The 17,178-nt window shown below is 51.3% G+C and overlaps 1 protein-coding gene across 1 annotated transcript in view; it reads right to left on the reverse strand.

The window, feature by feature from the left end:
* The window catches only part of HSPA12A (heat shock protein family A (Hsp70) member 12A), a 163,227-nt gene that overhangs the window by 65,659 nt on the left and 80,390 nt on the right, over nt 1–17,178 (reverse strand). The window lies entirely within an intron of this gene.

Genomic DNA, 17,178 nt, shown 5'->3' on the forward strand with positions numbered 1-17,178 from the left:
CCGGGGCTGGGCGGCTCGTCTGCCGGCCGCACGCCGGCGCGCCGGAGGGAGCGCGGCTCGGCGAGCGGCGTGGACCGGATTTCAGGTCCCCTCCGCCCGGCTGCGCGACCGCTCTTTGGAACGCCAGGCAGGGGGCTCAAGCCCTGCAGCAGGCACCGCACAGACACCCCACAGTCCCGAGGAAGCCCGCTCCAGTTTCCACCAGTTCATCTCCCTCCCCCAGGCTCCCAGGGGAGCGGGCAAGGGCCGGTGCAAAGGGGGAAGCCGGCACGGCCGGGACTCAAGCCGCAGACCGAGGACCTGCGCGGGGCCCTCCTTCTGCGCACTGCTGCGGGCATCCGCCTCCAGGCCGCCAGCGGGACTCCATGGCAACTGGGGACCCCAGGAGGCGCTGGCCGCGGAGGCTGCGTGGCATCTTCCATATATGGGCTTCCAACCCGGCCCCGGTTAAAAGTCTGAGAATAACGGCATTAATAATGCAGAGCTTTGGCGGTCAGTGATTCCTCCTCCCTGTACTCAGGCTCCGCCCCACACGCGCGCCCCTGGCACCTGTTCACGACTGGCCTGGCCGAGTGGCTTCTGGGTCGTCTGTGCAAGGAGGCAGGGAGGGTGCTGATAAGACTAATGACCACCGTCACTTGGCCCTTCCCTTATACCTGGCCTATGCTAAGTGCCTATGCTCCTTTTCTCTGCCTAACTCTAAGAGGTGGGGATTAGTGGTCCCCATTTTGCAGAGAAGAAAACTGAGGTTTAAGGGATCTCAGTGATGATCCCTAGAATACACACAGCAGGTGAATGACCAAACGGGGATGACTATCAGCAATCTCTCATGCCCCGAGATGTGCCACCGATCTCAAGGGTCCCTAAGGGAGGCTTCATCCTGCAGCCAAGTTATGGAGGAAGGGGTGGCCAGGGTGCTGCCACCAGAGCCCAGAGTCCAGCCCCTGCTCAGAAAGTGATGTTAGGGTGATGAGTTAAAAGGATGAACTTGGGGACACCTGGGTGGCTCAGTCAGTTGAGCCTGCGGCTTTGGTTCTGGTTGATCTAATAGCCGGAGAGTTCGAGCCCTGCCTTGGGCTCTCAGCTGTCAGGGCCCTAGTGGAATCCTCCATCCCCCTCTCTCTCTGCATATCCCCTGCTCCCGGGCACTCTCTCTCTCAAAAATAAATAAACATTAAAAAAAAAAAAAGATGAACTTGCCCTCCACCTGCATTACAAATCCCAAGTGTAAAGTCCCTGGCTATCTATGAGACCATGAGCTAGTTATTTAACCTCTTTGAGCCTCAATATCATCATCTGTGAAATGGGTACAACAGAACCCACTTTGTGAGAATGAAGAGGACTAGATGACCTGATGCATGAACATGCATTGCTCGGGGTCTGACGCATGGGAAACAGTCCAAAACGTATTAGATATTATGAAGTCACAGTCACCTTTTTACAGTGGAGAATGGCCAGCTGTGCGGGGCAGTGGCAATGGGGGGCACACAGCAGGGACCCTCGCAGCGTGGAAAACACTGTTGTCCTACAGAGTGCCCTCCCTCTACTAAGGCTACTTGGCTGCTGAGACAATACCCCAGGACCTCAGAGACGGATCCAAGACATGACCCTGTGGGCCAAGAGCATGGGGCACCCAAAACCAGGCCGGAGAAAGGATTAAGGCAGTTGCCCAGGTGACAAGGCTGACCCTGCTTCAACGCCTTCCCAGTTCTGCTCATATGTCCCCACTGAGGGAAGCTGTCCAGGATGAGGCTCCCTGGATTGAATCAATGAGCGCAGCCACCAGTGTGCTGTCCACTGAGCACCAGTGGCACATGGACACACGCCTAAGTAGTCTGATTAAGCCTCTCTTGTGTCCAAAACCATGCTGGGCTTCCCTGGCCTACAAGAAAAAGCCTTAACTCTTTAGCTTAACATTCAATGCCTTTGATGATAGCAAGTCTGAATCTTCCTCATCTGGAGGCCCCCCTCCCGAGAACAAGCCTTCCTTCCACCAGCCTTTCTCGGACACGGTTACGGTCTCCATTTTTCTCCATGTTTGACACCCCCTTCACTTCCCTCCCCTACCTGCCTCCATCCGGGCATCCTTTAGAGCCCCAGCCCAGGGAAACCCAGGACGCCACCCCAGCCCCCAGGCTCCTACAGTAAGCGACACACTCACACATCTCACTTTATTCCTCTCCTTCTAAACGGCTGTCCAGGCAGCCCGGCACTCAGAGGCTCCTCTGTCTGCAGGGAGGTCCACCTCCACACCCAGGCCTTGACCTTCCTCCAGGGCTCCAGACCTCCTGAGAGTCTCTCTCCAGGGCCCCTCCCAGGCCCTTCCCATCCTGCCAAAGCCCAGCTCATCCTCTGCTGCCCTCCTCCCAGCTGCAGGGTCTCTGTAAAGGCAGCAGCGCCCGCAAGCCGCCCAGCCACACGCCTGGGCATCTGCTGTCATTCGTCTCTGTGTCTCTCCAAGTTTGGGCAATCTCCAAGTCAAGTGCTGCCCAGGTGACCTTGGACATCTCCCCTCACTGCCTAGCCTCTGCAGAGCCATCTCACTGGACTCCGGTTCCTGTCTTAACCCTCAGTCCACTTTTTTGTGAATCTGGTCTGCCCTGCCAACCCACCTCTCAGCTCCATCTCCCCCCACTCCGCCCCTCTGACTTCTTTCAATCCCTCACACCACCCCTGCCTCTTGCATATGCTGGGATTTCAAATGCCATAAAATGTGTTGGATGTTTGGAGCACTTCACCCCTCACCCCGCCGCCACCACTCCCTGGAGAACTCAGCACGGACCTCCTGACTCCAGGAAGCCTTCCCTGCACCCCCATCCTGGCCTGGGGGCCCCTCCTCAGGGTCCTTACAGTACCCTGTCTCTTTCCATCAGGCTCCTGACCCCTGGCATCCAGACATTGGCCTTGGCGGCCTGTCAGACCCAGCAGGAACACCGTAGTCCCCACCCTCCTCCCACCTATGGTAGGAAGGCCTGAGGGCCATCTGCCCTTTCCCCTGACACCCAGCCACAGTGGCATGAGGGCACATGAGGACGATGGGGAATGACATGCAGGCCCCACGCTGTGGGCAGAGAACAGAAGACAGTTTTGGTTTTCAGGGAACATGAAAGGCAGTGCACAGTCTGCCTGGGGTGTGTCCTCAGGGCTTTAATAATCATGATGCTAATTAAGAGTCACCCTGGGGAGCACATGCTCGGCAGGCCAGGGGCCGAGGTGGCCATCCACATGCATGGCCTCACTGAGTTCTTGGGGTGGTGCTCGCCGTTTGACAGCAGAGCAGACGGAGGTGCTGCGCAGGCGTGACCTGTCTCCTGTCACCCGACAGAAGGAAGGGCTCCCGCCATCCTCCCTGGATGCCTGTAGTCTCCTCACCAACAGATCAGAGTGAGGTCTCGCCCCTCCTCTGCTACCAGGTCCTACGTAAATCGGCGTCCTGATGCCTCTTGACTGTATCTCCTTCCACTCTCCCACCCCTCGGGCCAAATCCCACATGCCACCCAGTGACATGCCAAATCCGGTCCCACCTCGGGGCCCCTGCTCTGGGTAGTGGCCCTGCCAGGGACACACTCCCCATGACAAGCCAATGGCTTGCTCCCTCACCCACTCTGGGAAATGCCACCCTCCCAGAGGGCTCTGTCTGAGACTCTCATCCCTGCCTACAGAGATTCACGAGGGTAGGATCTCAGACTGTGCTGCTCATCTCCACATCCCCAGGTCGGGAACCAGGTACCTGGTACGTGGCAGGCACTCGGCAAATGCTCGATGGTGGATGGACTGACTCCCTCACTGAAATAGGACAGACTTCGCCCCGCTGGGGGTACCAAGCCCACCAAAGGGACATCCCACCGACTCCTGGGGGCTCTCGCAGCCATTTCAGAGCACATCCACACTTACAGGAGTCAGTCTGCACCATGTTCTCTCCGGCTCCCCTCCACACTCCCGCTCACGGTGCTCCCCGTGGACTCCCCTCAGCACCCCACAAATGATCTCTTCTCTGCCTTCTGGGCCATAAGGGCCCAGGCTGTGGTCCATGGTGGTGGGCGGTGAGAATGTCCCCAGCTCCACTCATACCCCTTGCTGGTTGCAGTTGGCCACTTGAGTCCCCAAAAGAGGCCCAGTCTAGAGCCACGTCACTGCTGCCACCTCATGCCAGCACTCCAGCCACACGGGCCTGTCCTCAGGTCCCCAAAGAATCGACCCCTCCCCTCGGAGCCCATTCTCCACTCCTCTTACCAGTAAACCTCTCTTATCCTTAAGGTCACTTAGGTGTCACTTCTTTCAGGAAGCCACCTGGCCCTCCAAGAGAGCATGAGGCCCCCACTCTCCTCCGTGCTTTGCTCCTATCATTGCACTGACCACCACTCTGGGGTCACTATTATTATTAACCCATTGTATAGATGACAAAATCGAGGTCCAGAAAGGTGCCACTGAGCAGCCACAGGGCTGAGACTAGCACTCAGGTCTTTCCAATGTCAGGTGGCCCATCTCCCCCTCCAGCTACAAGCTTCCCAATGTCGGCCATGTCCACCACGGTAGCCCCTAGACATTGCACAGCACCTGGAACAGACAGTTGAATAGTAAGGAGGAAAACAGTGCCTCCGCCTCAGGCCCTCACCTTCCTCATCCTCTCTGGGATCCTCATCACCCCCCCAGCCCCCTGACACCTCCCTGCAACAGCCTGCCTCCTTGCTCTTCAGCTCCCAGATGGACAGACCCTCCTCCCTTCCTGATGGATCTACCGCTGAAGGCGTGGATCCCGGAGGTGCAGGGAGACAGGGACAGGGCAAGTCCAACATGAGAAGGTAGAGTGGAGAAGGGCGTGGGGCCCCATAGCGTCAGCCAGACCCGAGGTTCAAATCTGGGCTGACTCATTCCCTGCCCCCATCAAGTGACCCGAGGACACACCTCTTTGGGTCTGTTTATTCATCTGTAAAAGGGGTTCATGATTGCGGGCAGGATAATTATGGGAGATAAGATACGTAAAACACACAGGGCCAGGCTACATGTGCCACAGTAAACAGGACTTCTTTTTTAACTGGCAAGTTTGGACCACAAAAATGCCTATGCCTCGTGTATTATAAGTTACGGAATGGAGCTAGGCAAACATTTTTTGGCTGGTGAAAGACACACAGAAGAGATGGGGGTGAGTAGTTCTTTTTTAAATGTTTATCCAGATTTTTTTTAATTTTGAAAAACACTGATACTGATCCAAATCTGAGCTTTCTATGTAGGAAGCTTCCAGGAAAAGCTCCTTTGGACTTTCTGAGATGCCACCAGAATTTTGTCATGCACTGAGTATCATGGAAGTGACTCCTTTAGATCAGGACCAAGACTCAGATGAGCTAAAGCCACATACAAACCTAAGGGATAGCCCAGGCAATAGGTCAAGTTCTTCTTGACCTCAGACCTTTAGTACATCTTAAAAATCCAGACTCAGAGCTGAATCATGGTGTCCAGTTTATACATCTTTTTCCTTAGCTCTCCACCCCATCTGGTGTGAATCAGCCTCTCCATTAATATCCCCAAAACACATTTCACATATACAACATGGGTCACCACATGATTCTTCCGGGAGGGACATCAAGGGTCAGAGGAAATGATTTCTCAAAATACTGCAGTCACTCAGGCCTGCAGTATAAACTGGAGAAATGCCTGCTCAGGTAATGAAGGGTCATCCAAATATTTGTTGTAAGCATTTCAGACAGCAGAGCAGGGAGCGGTGGCCACTCTCTTCGCAGTTTTCTCAGGATGGTCCAAACTTTGACTCTGCAAGCCTGGGTCATGGTAAGCCTGGGTCATGGTAAGATGGAACGTTCTGGAAGCCACATAGGAAGGAGGACAGGGCATAGTGAGATGAGGCTCATAGAAGGAAAGCCGAAATGATTGCATGGCCAGGAAAGTTATCATGAGGGCTGCAACATACTGTAGACTGTTAGAGCCAAAACGACTCGTGTTACAGAGAAAAATTACTCCTTGCACCTTCTTTAGCCCATAGCCTAGTGCCTGGCTTACAGTAGGTGCTCAATATATGTTTGTGGAAGACGTGAATGAGTGGAAGAAATAAATAACGGGGTGGAAACTGGGGCTCAGAGAAGCTAAATCTCTTCTTCAAAGACAGCCCCTGCTTCCCAGCTCCTTGAACCCTCAGTGTCCCCACCCCGACCCCTGCAAAAGGCCCAGCAGGCAGCTACCTGCAATTGATTGCTGAGGACTGGCAGGGACCGGAGGGAAGGCACTAAGCCCTTTCTAGCTCAGTGGGAAGGAATGCGGTGATGATTAGCAATCTCTGTCCCCTGCGGAGAGTGTGGAGGGAGGCTTTCATGTCACCTACGCAGACCTCCAGGATCCCTTCTCTCCAACTTTCTAGGATTCTATACCAGGCAAAAAGAGCCTTCTGCACTGTGCAAAGGGAAGCCCGGGCAGATACAGATCGAGCCACCTGGAACCTCAAATGTCAGGAAAAGCCCTTGAAAAATCCACTCTCCCCTAGGCTGGCGCTGCCTGCTGACCTGCCGTCCTAGGGCTGGCTGTCTGGATGATTCCGAGCACCTGCACATCCCACAGAGAGGCAGGCTGCTGTGCCTGCGTGGCCTGCACAGTTGTGTCTTCTACGTGGTGGCAGGTCCCTGGTCACGGTACTTGAATGGAGAAAGGAGGGAGGCAACGCCGGGCTGAGGGAAAGGAGGTCTATCTTGAGGTCAGCGGGTTCCTGAGCTCAGGCTTGTGAGAGCCTGACTCTGGGCCTCACCCGTAACGTGGAGAGGGACCGTTAAGTCTTCACTAAGAGCCCATGAAAAGCCCAGAACTTTCCGTTCTGGAAACCATAGGCTGAGGAAGAACGATTAGATAAGGACCTTAATCCTGAGAAAATCCTTCGCTTTTTCTACAGACATTTATTGAGGTTCTACTATGTACCAGGTGCCATTCTAAGCTTCAAGGAAGCAAAATAGTCAAAACTGGTACTCTTGGCCAGCAAGACTCTGCCCTTCTTCTGGAGAAAGGGTGTCCCTCCAGGCTCTCAGCACCCTGAAGCCCAGTGGAGGGCCCTAGATCCGAGACTAAGAATCAAATTCAGACGTGTGCGCTGGTTAGCAACTAAACAAAATGGCGGCTTCCCTTCGGGCGCCTGAGCAGAGGAGACCAGGCCACGTCAGGAGGAGGTTGTGAATGGCAGGCAAGGGAGGGGTCCGGCATGAGGCAGGGTGCCGTGGGCAAGTTAGCCAAACTTCTCAGAACCCCTGCCTCTCCCCGTGGAGGGGACAGGGATGTCCCCGTGGAGGGGCTGGGGCTGACACCCGTTGAGTCACTGCACCTGCCCCTGCCCCAGTTCCAGCCTCAGAGGTCTGCCTCTCCTCATCCCCTTCACCACAAAGTCCCAGGTCCATTTGCTTGCGATGAATATCCAATCAGGACATTTCTCCGGGGCCGTGTGGAAACAAAACACAGGCGTCTTGACCAAAGTGAGAAGATGGAGAAGTGGGGGGGAGGGGGAGTGTCTTCAAGGACTTTGAGATTCAGGAAAAAGAAATAACCTGTGGCTATAACATATCTTCAAAATCCTGTCCTCTCCCCAACCCCCTTTGACTGTAACTTTGCGTTGGCCTTTTTCCTCGTTAACAAATGCGCCATGGACATCACTTCTTTCCAGGGCCACCACCATCACGCTAGCGTGGACCATCTTCGTCTCTCATCTGCCTCGGGGAGGCCTCCAGCTGCTACTCTTGCGCCCCCTTCAGGTCAGCCTGAGGGATGCCCAGGAAGTTGGTTGAGATCCACCTCTCTGTTCATAACCCTCCCAAAAATGTCCCATTGGAATTAGGATCAACCCAAACTTGTTTCCCGGGCCAACGAGGCTCTGCAGGATGTGGCCCCACCCACCCCACTAGCTTCATTCCAGTCACAACCCTGTCTTATCCCCCACTCCAGCATCTCCTCTAACCCATATAACACATTTACAATGACTACAATTAGAACAAGGAGTCCCTTCCTCAAGGCACTTTACTTCCAACTGCTGGAAAACCAGAGTAATGTCCTGATCAAAATAACACGCTCATTTTATCCTCCACAAAATTGAGGTAAAAAAAAAAAATATATATATATATACAGGTCTGCAATGTCTAAGATACCCCCAGGGTTGAACAGTTAACAACCTGACCAACTGTACCCAGTAACTTGACACAACTCTGTTAAGAGCAGTTCTTTTTGCCCTCACCTCTGCCCATGCTTAATATCATCCAACTGATTCACCTTAAAGGTCAGTGACCTGGAGGGGCCCTCTCTGGGCCCACGTGCTGTTTCATGTTATGTCATCCCACCCCATTTCTTCATGACACAAACATAGTTTAAAGTCATTTTGCTTCTCTGTTTATTCTGAGCCTTTCCCACTAGGCTGTAGCCTCCCTGCGGGCGACGGTAATAATGAACATATATTAAGTACTTGCTGTGTGCTAGACATTGCTCTCGGCACTTTGCTTCTATTGTCTTTTTCAATCTTCACAGCAATGCAGAGGAAGGATCATTGTCTCCATTTTACAGACAAGGAAACTGAGGCCACCATGATTACCCACGGAGTGAGTGGCAGGTTCAGAATGTGCACCTGGACAGTGTGATCTCAGGAGGATGTCCCAGTCTACCCTGCATGCCATGGAGAGCTGTGCAGGACTGTGGCCAGCACCTAACCTGGCACCTGGCAGGTAGCAGGGCCTCAAGAAACGTATTGAATGGACGAACAAATCATCGAATTGAAAGGCAGAATTACAGTTTACAAAGCCCCCTCACATCTCGTCTCTCGCCTGACTCATAAAGAACTTGGAGGGAAGCATCACTATTCCTGACTTTTTAAAGACAAGAACATCGAAGACCTGGTGAGGTTATAAGCAGCCTTGGCCTGATTCTGAGTCATAATTCTAAGCAGCTGCTTTAAGCCATTCATTTATTTCAAATCCGTTTAATTTAAAAATTGGATGTACATTCTGCATTCTGTCCCGTGCAGTTGTACATTGGTTTTGTACTTTTTCCTATATGCCCTGTGCTGCACCACCTCAAGGCTCATTCATTCCATAACCTGAAGCCTGGCCCTCCCCCACCTTCACCCTCTTTGTCCAGCCCCCGCCTCCGATTTGTTTGTCTTCTAAGCAAAACGAACAGAGATCTATTACTCGTTTTTAAAACATCTTATGGTGGCAAGTTCCAGGCATCCATAGAAGTAGAAAAGAATGACATCACCAATTCCCAGGTGCTCAACATCCAAATCACTGAATTTTTAAAATCCAACTTTTCACGTGACACGGACTCTTCCGGAAAGCTATCGCAGTGGCCTTCCTCTCCACTGTAGGCGCAGGTCTGCTCAGCTAATCCTCACAGCCCTCCCTCTGAGGCACAAACTAGTACTGGTCTGCATTTCAGGTGTGGGCACTGAAGGCAGTACGATCAAGCCACTTGCCGGAAGTCTTGGAGCGAGAGGGAGCAGAGGCAGGAGGCCCCCGGAGCTGGCCAGCTTCACCATCTGGAGGTGAAGTCCTGTTCTTTTTTGTTTTTAGTTTTTGAGGTTTATTTATTATTGAGACAGAGAGAAAAGGAGCATGAATGGGGGAGGGGCAGAGAGAGGGAGACACAGAATCGAAAGCTGGCTCCAGTCTCTGAGCTGTCAGCACAGAGCCCGACGTGGGGCTCGAACCCATCAACTGTGAGATCATGATCTGAGCCAAAGTCAAAGGCCTAACCGACTGAGCCACCCAGGCCCCCCTGGTGAAATCCTGTTCTAAAAGAAGTCAAGGAAATGGGTCTACTCCCCTTTCTTGTACAATTAAAGTTTGCACTAAAATCACCCCATTTCCAAAAACATCCCACTCCAAATTGGCCAAGACAGCTGGTTCTATGCCCATTCTCTCCATCTGGCCTTGTCATCCATTCTCCTGTCCCAGCAAACACCTGCAAGCCCCACACCATGCTGGTGTGACAGGATACAGTCTAGCCAGACATGGACCCAGCCTTCAGGAGCTCCCAGCTCCAACGGGAAGGAGAGAAGCAAACAGGCATAACCAAAGTTCAAGGCCAGTGAATTGGCCAGTACCCGGGCATGCAAAATGTATCAGGAAAAGGCTCTGGCCTCACCTACCTTCTATCTCCTCCATCAGAAAGCAAAGCCCTGGAGGGCAGGGGGCACGGAGTGAAAGAGGTAAGGGGTATGAGTTTGGGAGTTGGGCTATACTTGGGTTTGAATCCTAGCTGCACCCTTCCCAAGCCTGATAGTCTTAGGTAAGTTAACCCACCTTCTGGGATTCACTTGTAAAAGAGGGTTGATAAAATCCCCAACACGAGAGTTATTGGAGCATTACATTAGGTAACGCTCAAGCCGGTTTCTTCTACGAAGGAAGCTTGCCATCGGCGTCGGTCGTTACACACGGTTATTCCTCATAACCAGCTCTCCGTAAGGAGTCCCCGCTGGCCTGAGTGAGGCAGAAGCTTTATGCAAGAGGGGACGCATTTCCCAGGAGACGATTTTTATGAATCCACCTGCCCCCAGAAAGTTTGTAAATTTGGAAAAGACACAGAGTAAAAGTAAAACATATCAGCCTCCTCTTTTCAGCCAGAAGGACCGGGTGGTGGTCAGAGGAGCGGGGACAGAGGCGTCCTGTTGTTCCCCAGCCCTGCGCTGGCACCCGGACACACCGTCCACCATCCCGCAGGGCAAACCCACACGCAGCAGGCCTGGGGCGGCTGAAGCAAAACCTTCAGGCACAGGCAATCCTGGGTCTCATCTGGCCTCTCCCCAGGACCCCCTCCTAGCTTGGTAAGAACCAAGAAGGCCCCAGCACCCTTGGCACATGGTGTGCCCTTGGCTGACAGCGGTTATTACCACGTCCATGGTGGGACAAGCACCAGACCTGGTCTCAAGACCCGTGTCTCCAACACCGGGCTCTGCCATGCACTTGCTGTGTGGCCTCAGGCAGATCGCCAAGCCTACCTGTGCCCGGTCTCCTCAAGGCAGATAAAAATCACACCTGCTCCCCCCACCTCCCCCTGCCTGTCCCACACCCAGAGTGGAATCCCAGCTTTGTTAATTCCTCTAAGCCTTATTTTGCTCATCTGCCAAATGGGACTCATCATCGCACCCTCCTCCCTGTGCTGCTGTGAAGACAAAATGAGGCGGTGTGTGTGGACTGGCCGGCCCAAAGGTGGGCACAAAAGTGCTCAGCGACAGAGGCTGTGTGCCCCCCCCTCCCGATAAAAAAAGGGCTGTGGCAACAACTTTAGTCACCAGTAGCAACAGCTCTTGTCTGGGTTTGCTGATCTGGTGCCGGACGTTAAGCCAAGCACTGGACTGCAGTACATCCTTTCACCTTGACCGAGGCCAGGGGCGGGGCGCTCGGGCACCACGGCCGGTCCACAAGCCAGCCTCCCCCTGCCCCAGGGGTCTGCTCTATGCAGTGAGGTCCTGGAGCTACCCAGCCACATAACAGCCCAAGACGCTCCACCAGAGGCCTTCCCTGGATCGCAGGGGGGCGGGAGGGGAGAGAAGGAAGACAGCTCCTCCGACAACAAGCCTACACCTGGCCAGTCTTCACTGGTACGATGGGAAGAAAACACACATTATCCTGAAACCTCTGGTCCACCCTGAGGATGGAAGGGACGAAGGTCTGGGAAAAGGTAAGAGGGTGTAATTTATTTTACCCCCTCCCAAAAGGTTGTCTTGATTTTCTTCTCCCCTTTCTCCCCTAGTGGCCTGATAAAGTTCTAAGATTGGAGCGAGAGGAGAAATTAGAAAGAAAAAATCAAAATAGTGAACTTGAAAAAGCTAAGTTTCTGTTGTATCAGAAACAAAGCAAACTGAGGATAAGAACAAAAATACAGGAGGGGGCGGGTCGCGTCACATGTGACCTAACAGGTGTGCGTGTGTGCATGAGTGTGTCTCTCAAAGTCCAGAGCTACACAGAAGTCACAAAGAAATACATCCATGAAGGAAAACATTAAACAAGCATCTAAAAATTCTCATTCTTACTAGCGATTTATATGTGTGTGTCTACAATGAAACACTTACAAGACATGGGGTAAATGACAGAACAATGAAACAATAGTATCTAATGACGAGGAGACTGTGTTACAACGATCCTTTCATGTATGCATAGAAAATGCTGTCACAAACTAAGTTTCACACTTTGGAAAAGCATCTTTGACATTCAAAACACGATCGGGGCGCCTGGGTGGCTCAATAGGTTAAGTGTTCGACTTCGGCTCAGGTCATGATCTCATAGCCCGTGGGTTCGCGCCTCGTGTCGGGCTCTGTGCTGACAGCTCAGAGCCTGGAGGCGGCTTCAGATTCTGTGTCTCCCTCTCTCTCTGCCCCTCCCTGCTTTCTCTCTCTGTCTCTATCTCTCAAAATAAAATAATAAAGACATTTAAAAATTTTTTACAAGACCACATTGATCAATTATTCCTCCTCTTAGAAATCTACTCTAGGTCAAAAGAAAACAACTATATATGTGCACGTGTTTTTCGGTGTTATTTCATGCAAAGGTACAACTGACTAGAATTACAAATACAGATGGGAAGGTGGTGCAGCAACGTGGGAAAATGTGTTATCATCATATTAAGTTAAAAAAAGCCAAAAAAATCTGTATACTGATTACAACCACTAAAATCATGCCACATACGACAGACACGGACGTGCAGACAAATCAAACAGCTGTGCGAAGGCAGAGGGATCACGAGGGGGGACTCTGGTCCTTCCCAGATTCCCTTTAATGATTTGTCATATTTTTCTATCTTCCTCTTTCTCTAAACTCTGCCGGGAGCTGGCCGCTCACTTCGCAGGAAGAGAAGGGAGCCAATCCTGCCTCAGCCACGACCCTCCCGCTGGCCGCACGATTTGGTTTCTAAACTGTGTTGTCGGTTCTTGAAACTGCAGCTCTCACAACAAAGCAGGGGTGTGCATGTGAGATCAGAAGGCAAATCAGCTCCGGCAAACACATGCAACTCTGTGCGGGGGCCAAGGAATTTCACACTTGGACACGAAATGTCAGATCCCACAAAAGCGCTTCTCAGGTCCCACGAATGAGCTCAGAATGTCTGCCCTCCCCCAAGCATCTTTGCCAGGGCGCCCGGGGCACCCCATGGGCTTTTGCCAAACCAGGGTGGAGCTTGCCCTGCCCTGTCCCCAAGGCCCCTGGCCACCCTGCAGCACACCCTGGATCACATGCCCCTTTGGGGATCCGATTCTGTGCACGCCATTTTGAGGGGTTCGTAGATCTACATGGTGGGAATTCATTCATTCATTTACTTATTTGTGCACTAAAACCAGCAGGTATTAAGGGCCTATTATGTACCAGGTCTGGTGGGTAAACACAAGGACGGGAAAACCTGGTTCCTACCCTGGGCAAGAGAGAGCACAGTGCCTAGAGGCAGATAGAAAACCAGAAAATACACTTTCTAATAAATTGCGGTTGGGCTGGTCCAGGTATAATTTGCACTAATGGCAAAAGCTGCTGTGTGCTGAACACTTACTAGATGCCAGGCATAGCTCAGGGCCATGTCCGAGGCGTATACAGCTCATTATGGGTCTTCGTGGGTTATGTTCCATTCACTTACTCTCCTAAAAACCCTAAAAGAAGGTGTTAGCATTATCCTGCTTACAGATGAGGAAACTGAGGCACGGGACAATTTCACTTTTTCAAGCATGGCCAGCAAGGAAATTTGAGACCTGTGACCCCCACCTGCCTGGTTAGCAGCCTCGGTCAGGGGGGGGCTTGCTTACCCTGGGGCAGAAGGGGCTTGGCAGCAACCGGGAGGAAGGCCCACAGCAGCCCTCAGGCTCTCCGTGTGAACTGGCAGCACGGTGTTCTGGACTTCGCCTGCCTTCCCCGAGCTGGGCAACTGCAGGGGTCTCCCTGGGGAGAGCGGACCTCGTGTGGGCTGAGGGTCAGGTCCCAAGTGCTCACGTAGGGCCTGCTGAGGGCACCTGTGTGCATAACCCGGGTCACCTGACGGCTCTCTAAACACCCTTCCCTTGGGGCACCTGCTTGGCTCAGTCAGGTAAGCATCTAACTCCTCGTTTCTGCTCGGGTCACGATGTCATGGTTCGTGTGTTCAAGCCCTGTGTTGGGCGCTCTCCTCTCTTCCGCTTCCACACACTCTCTACATCCATCCATTCATCCATCTTAAAAAATAAAAAAGTAAATAAACATTTCTCCCTAAAACAGCCAAGGGTAACAGGAAGGCTCTCCAGAGTGAGGCTCACCGAACCTTCCACAGGTAGGACTGTCTTTCCGGCTGAAACCAGAAACAAAAAAAAAAGGCAGTATCTAGAGATCACGGTTTAAAGCACAGGCCTGGGTTCAATTTCTTTCTGTTCAGCAGTGGGCACTTCTAGTTGCTTCGGTGCTCTCATCGGTAAACTGGGGATAGTAACTGCACTTACTTTATAGCTAAATGAGTTAATACTTTGTAGAACAAGTGGCTGGCTCACAGTAAGGGCCAATAAATATCAGGCGCTATTGATTATAGGCTGATCATCGATGGACATGGATGCTGATTTGAAGGATGGTCCAGAGGCTTCCAAGGAGACCAAAGTCTCAATCTGCTCATATGAACAGAGCCACATATATCAATAAATACAAATCACATCAATCCACTTCTCTGTTTCTCTAGAATAGGTATATGTGCAGTTAAAAGACTAGAGGGTTCATTTTCAGTATTCAGTAGTCTCTCATGATTTGTGTCCCTCACTCTCCCGTGGACTGAACAGGGAGGGGGAGGAAGGGTAGGGGGTGATGGTCATGATGGGAGGCACTTGTGGGGAGAAGCACTGGGTGTTATATGGAATCCAATTTGAAAATAAACTATTAAAAAATCAAAAAATAAAAGACTAGAGGGAAAGATATTAACATAGTAGTAGTGATAATCCCTGTATAATAAGATTATGAGTGATTTTTATGTTTTTATATGTTACCCCCACATTTTCAACAGATAATGTGTTTCTCTTTTTAATCAGAATAAAGTCAATATATGAATCTTTAACATCGAATCAGCAAAAGTGGGATAAGTGGTTTAAACAGAGGGGACAGACAGAAAGTCATGTCTTAACGTTAGGTGCCTGACACCATTCAAGAAAGGGGGTACCTTAGGGCACCCGCTGACTCAGTCGGTTAAGCCTCTGACTTTGGTTCAGGTCATGATCTCGTGGTTTGAGGGTTTGATCCCCATGTCGGGCTCTGTGCTGACAGCTCAGAGGCTGGAACCTGCTTCAGATTCTGTGTCTTCCTCTTTCTATCTCTGCCCCTCCCCTGCTTGCGCTCTGTCTCTCTCTCTCAATACTAAACATTACATTTTTTTTTAAAGAAAGTGGGTACCTTGGGGAGCACCTGGGTGGCTCAGTTGCTTAATCATCTGACTTTCTATCTCAGCTCAGGTCATGATTTGACAGTTTGTGAGTTCAAGCCTCACATTGGGCTCTCTGTTGACAGCACAAAGCCTGTTTGGGATTCTCTTTCTTCCCCTCTCTCTGCTCCTTACCAATTCATTCTCTCGTTGTCTCTCTCTCTCAAAATAAATATATAAACTTAAGAATACATATATTTTAAAAAGAAAGGAACAGGGACTTTGTAGATTTTGGTCTCCTTGATTTGTAGACTTTGGTTTCCTTGGGAACCTCTTGGTCATCCTTCAAATCAGCATTCGTGTCCCATCTTCTGTGAACTCTGCTAACTCTGCCTGCCCTCACCCACTTGGACCCCTTCTTTGAACACATCCAGGCCTCCTTGAGGCGATGCCTCACGACCCTAGTTGCTGAAGTCCATGTACGTGCCTGCCCTGAGATAGCTACTTTATTGAGTGACTTCGTAGTTCAGGCCAAGAAAGAGCAGATGACTTGCCCAGGACCGCCCGGCCAGGAGGTAGCCTGGCTGGAAATCAAACCCACATCTTACTTCAAGTTCATGGCTTATCTTACTAGACAGCTCATGACATAGAGAAGTCAGGGATTACTGGAATATGGTCGGGGCTAGGGGAGGTTGTTTCTATTTTATGGTGAGAATTCTTGCCTGTGGATAATTTGGGTGTTAACTGTGTGTAATTGTGTTTGTGTGTACATGTGTGCACATGTGATTGTGTGTGTTAGAGAGAGAGAGAGAAAAGGAGGGAGGGAGAGAATATATTTATAAAATGTTTTTCAAAGACTCTAAGAATAGACAGCCACACATCCAGCTCACTCAGGTTTTTCAAAGTGTCAGAAAAACTGAATTTAAAAAGAAAATTAAGAGGGTGGACTCAGATGAATAGAAAATAGAAAAGTCTGACCCCATGGAATGCTTTAGGATGGAGGTCCAGGTTGATTCTAGATCCTTGTTCCTGACCACAGGATCCTGGAAGTTCAAGGTCAGAGGTACTTTAGAGGTGATCTCATTGAGTCTTCTGCTCTGTGCAGAAAACCCTTCTGCTGTACCCCAGACAGACACCTTGTTTGAATTCCTCCCCTTGTTGGGAACTCAGTACCTGAACCTCCCACACCCCCCATCTCAGAATGGTGTCAGCAAGCTCTTCCTCTCCTGGTTGAAATGTCTCCCCCATTTTATCACCTTTGGGTCTTAGTTCTAACCTCTGGAGTAACAAGTAATAAATCTATCCTTCTATCCAAGACAGTTTAGGTATTAGGACTCCTCTGCCTGCAAACAATAGAAATCTTGACTGGGTAACTGGCCCTGCCCAGTTGCGCTGCAGCCTGACCTTAGGGGGCGGTGGCAAGATGGCAGCTGCAGTTCCTTGTGTCCTATTTGGTCACTGAGTATCTGGGCGGGGGTTGGGGAGGGTAGATTGTATGTCTTCCTGTGGGTCTCTATTCTTCCTAATCCAGCCTCTCCGGTCACTTCTCACTGGACAGACCTGGACCACATGGCCACTCTAAAGTCTGAACCGACCATGGGCAAGGACAATGGGATTCCCTCCCCTGGACATGGAGCTGGGTTCACTCCGCAGCTGGAGACAGAGTCTCCTTCCATGAGTATGAGCAAAATCAGGGCTCTTTCCAAAAGAAATAAGGTGGAAATAGATGTTGAGTCAACAACAGTGGCTGTAACAGCATCCAGGGTTCTGTTTGCAAAATGGTAGATGTTTCCCAAAGTGGACACTGGTGATGTGTGCCTGCCTGGGGTCCATTCCCCTTTGGCTGTGGTAGCGCATAAATTT

Source organism: Suricata suricatta, chromosome 2 (assembly GCF_006229205.1).
Source record: "Suricata suricatta isolate VVHF042 chromosome 2, meerkat_22Aug2017_6uvM2_HiC, whole genome shotgun sequence".
Classification (NCBI taxonomy): Eukaryota; Metazoa; Chordata; class Mammalia; order Carnivora; family Herpestidae; genus Suricata; species Suricata suricatta.